This window comes from Chrysochloris asiatica, unplaced genomic scaffold (assembly GCF_000296735.1).
Source record: "Chrysochloris asiatica unplaced genomic scaffold, ChrAsi1.0 scaffold00155, whole genome shotgun sequence".
NCBI classification, from domain to species: domain Eukaryota; kingdom Metazoa; phylum Chordata; class Mammalia; order Afrosoricida; family Chrysochloridae; genus Chrysochloris; species Chrysochloris asiatica.
The window spans coordinates 7,004,356-7,008,555 of record NW_006408673.1 but is presented as its reverse complement, the minus strand read 5'-3'; the positions used below and the strand labels follow the sequence as shown (position 1 = coordinate 7,008,555).

At 48.0% G+C, this 4,200-nt stretch overlaps 1 pseudogene; it reads right to left on the bottom strand.

Moving 5' to 3' along the window:
• Positions 1 to 2,679, bottom strand: part of LOC102810518 — a 167,915-nt pseudogene extending 165,236 nt beyond the window's left edge.
• Between the last annotated feature and the right edge of the window lie 1,521 nt (positions 2,680 to 4,200).

The window sequence follows — 4,200 nt, the reverse complement described above, 5'->3', positions numbered from 1 at the left end:
CTGCAAGTGTGGGTGTTTTTGTGTGTCTCCCCTCACTACCTATCAGCTGGATGCTTCACTCTCAGCTCTAGCCCTCTGTGGGTATGTCCTAGTCCTTGGGCTCAGGTGTCCCCAGGTCTCACCACACTTTGGACCAACCCAACTGATGAATTTGAATTGCTGACCTTATGATTCAAACGGAGCTTGTGGTGCTTTATCCTACAGTGCCATTTCCAACATATAGCGACCCTTGTATAGGTTTTCTGAAACGAAATCTTCTCAGGAGCAGGCAGTCTGATCTTTCAAATGCAAAGCACTGGCGGCTTTGAACTGCTGACCTTATGGTTAGCAGTCCAGTGCTTACCCTATAACACCACCAGTGCTCCTTTAATCAGGTATGGGATTCGTTACTCAGGTGTGTGGTTCCTTAATCAGGTATTTGTCATTTAACAACAACAATCAGGCATGTTGTTGCTGCTGTTAATTGCCTAGTGGATTGACTGCTGATCTTGTGGTTAGCCGGCTACCCAATGCTAACCCAAGTTAATCAGGTATGCTGTTGTTAACTGCCATAAACTCGATTACCACTCATGGTGACTCTGTATAGGGTTTCCAAGAAGCAGCTTGTGGGTTTGAACTGCCAACCTGTGATAGCAGTTCAGTGCTTCCCCTACAGCGTCACGCCAGGACTCCAGAATAATCAGGTATGTTGTGGTTGTTAAGTGCCATCGAGTCGGTTCCGACCTATAGCGACCCTGTATAGGGTTTCCGAGGAGTAGCTGGCGAGCTTGAACCGCCAAACTGAATTATTGTTGTTGTTATGTGCCGTGGAGTCAGTTTCGACTCATAGCGACCCTGTCTGTATAGGGTTTCCGAGGTTGTAAATCTTTACGGGATCTTTCTCCCGCAGAACAGTAGGTAGTTTCGAACTGCTGACCTTGAAATTAGCAGCCCGACTCGTAAACACTACGCCATCAGTGCTCCTTACATCAGGTATGTTGTTGTTGTTGTTGTGATGTGCCGTGGACTCAGTTCTGACTCATAGCGACCCAGTACAGGGTTTCTGAGTCTGTAAATCTTTACGGGAGCAGAATACCTCATCTTTCTCCCGCGGAACAGCTGGTAGTTTCGAACTGCTGATCTTGCGGTTCGCAGCCCAATTCGTAACCACTACGCTACCAGAGCTGGGCTCCTTAAATACGAACGGGCTTCAAAAAGTTCGTGGAAAAATGGGATACAATGATGAAGTAATTTCCCATAAACTTTTTGAAGCTCCGGGATATATTTTCTTCCTTTCCTCCCAGGGATTGTGGCCACATCCTAATCTTAAATTAACTAAAATACAGCAAGGCTTGATTTTGAGGCACAGAAAGAGAGGGAAAGAAAAAAGTGTGTCACGCAGAGGCTCGACCCAAATGCAAGCCAAGTGAGTTCCGAAGTACGGCGACACCCAGTTGTCCCATCTCCCGGAGCCGGGCTCCCGGCAGGTTCCTCCTCCTCCTTTTGTTTAAGTGTCAGGCAAATGGGTTTCCTGTTGACACCGGAATGTGGTGAAAGGGCAGGAAGAGTCCAGCCCACCTCCTTTCTCTCCCCTTCCTCTCTATCCCATTTATTTATTGCGGACACGTTTGTTTGGATCCAGGGGGCGCGTCCAGCGTGAGTGCTAGTGGAGTGGCCTCGGCCGCCCGTAACCCCTCCCAGAGGAGGCGAGGCCCGGCAGAGCCCGCCCGATCCCGGGCTGGAACTCGGCGGGGTGGAGAAGGGAACGAGGAAAGGGGAAGAGAGCGGGAGAGTGAAAGCCAAGGGAGAAAGAGGCCTCCGTGCGCCGCGAGGAGGCGGGCAATCCGGCTAGGCCCCGGCTCGGCCGCTCCCCCGTGGGCTGCAGGTGGAGTCCGTACTGCTGTCCGTTTCTGAACTCGCCGCCTCTGCCGCCTTCTCCGCGGGGGCACCTTTCCAGCTCCGAGGGCGCTAGCGTGGAGCGCCCGGGTCCTGCAGCTCGCCTGCCGCCCCCAGGCCGTGCTTCCGCGCGTCGCCCATGGCTGAGGGCCGGCGGCGGGAAGACGAGGAGGAAGAGCTGCGCGAGCGCCGCGAGCTCGGGGGTCCGCGCCGCGCCCGGGGCCGTGCGCTCTCTGGCCACTCGGCTGCAGGTGAGGGGCGCGTGGCGCGTGAGTGGGCACTAGGGGGCGGGAGGATCTAGGGCTAGGCGGGTGTCCCGGGCCGCGCCGGTTCTGCCCGGGACGGCGGCGACTTCCTCACCCGTCCGGCTGAAATCGGCACCTTTAAGTCTTCGAGGCTAAGTGGGAGGGAGAATGGCCTTTTCCATCCCATCTCCATCCTCATATTGGGGCCGAGGCTGAGGTTATTCAAACCATTGTCTACCTGTTTGTGGTTCTAGAGCTGATGCTCTAAAAATTTCCGTGCAAACTCAATCCAGGAGCAGCTGGCTTGAAACTTTTGGTCTGGGTGATTACTTATCTATGGATGAGTCAGAGGTCGGTGGAGTATTCACTGGCTCTCACAGTCTAGGTGGATTACGACCCCTCCTGATGTGTTTGCCTGCGCTGCAGCAACCAGGTCAAACCAGTTGCTAAGCACTGAGTGGAGTCTGGTTTCGATATCCTATGAACTTCGGACCTGTGGCTCAACTCCTCCTACCGCTGGAGCTTCACCAGATTTCTGTAGACTTTTGTAAGCCTCCATCTCCCCCTACCCTACTCCCCCTACCCTACTCCTGCCACTTAACAAAGGGATTCCAGAATATAGTATTGCAAAAGGCAATTAATTTATATGTGGGCTGAGAGTAATTTCTGAGCTTATCATTACTTTTATGATCTTGTGTTTTGGGGTGCACAAAAGTTGCCCTAATTGAACAGTTTGGTGAATAAATGAAGAGGGAATAAGTGTAAATCCACACCCTTTCCTTCTTCCGGGAGCGGTTTTTCATCAAAAATAATGGAGAGGAAATTCTTTGGCCTTTGGTTCCTTACTGGGTAAGGAGGTAATGAGAAACCAAAAAGGAAGAACAAGTCAAGAAGGAGGCCAACAAACGGGGGATAAGGAAAGGTGAAAAGATTCAGATGAGGACAAGTCATTAAGAGCTCTTTAAAAAAATATAGTAAATAGTCCACTAAGCCATAAAAAGCTCCTCAGTGAGGCATCTTAACTGCAAACAGAGTTTCAAAATTAGAGCAGATGCTGGATCTACAGGAAAGAAAGGGAGTATAGAAAATGAGATCCAATTGTCAATTTGACGTCCTTGATATAGGATATTAGAACTTTTAAAAATTATTCCTTATATCCACTATTAGGAGTTCTGGTGTGGTGCTGTAGGATAAGCTAACTGCAATTGGACTGCTAACCGAGAAGTAGGTGGTTCAAATTTACCAGCTGCTCATCGGAAACCCTATACAGGGTCACTATGAGTCATAACCAACTTGAAGGCACTTAACAACAACAAAGGACTTTTTCATCAAAATGTTATTAGGTACCAGGGAACCTGTTCCAGTTCATAGTGACACCAGGTGTACAACAAAATGAAACATGATCCATTCTGTACCATTCTCACAGCCACTGCAAGATGTTGCATCCACTCTGTTAATCCATCTTGAGGGTCTTACCCATTTTTACTGACCCTCTGTTTACCAAGCATGATGTATTTCTCTAAGGACTGGAACTTCCTGAGAACATGTCCAAAGTACATAAGAGGAAGTGTTTCCATCCTGTTTTGAAAATAGTTGATAAGTTTAGTGTAAAACTAGACTTAATGAAGAAGCTAGTAATTGATGGGTATGAGTACATATTTCTTGCAAGAACACAATGAAGCATTTTATGAAGATGTATCTCCATTGGATGCTTGATTTAAACAGTGTTATTTACCTTAGATAACTATTACCTTCAACGAAAAGCTTTACTCTCTTTCAATGGATTGTACTGTGAAGAGCTGTGTTGGAGTTCCAACAAGATATGATCCAGATGTATGCTTATCATTTAGTTGCAATATGTGTATTTATCCCAAGGCTGGTGGATATAGCATTTTGTAACTTTTTTTCCTTAGTTTCCCAAGGCCGGCAGCAGGTCTTCTAGGTTTGTGATAATATTTTACTGAAACATGACTTTATGTGCTTTTTTGCACTCAAATTGATGCTTGCAGCTTCTAACAGTTTTGTATATACATCACTAAAGGATGAGTGACATAAATGTTATAATGTGGGTAAAGGGTTG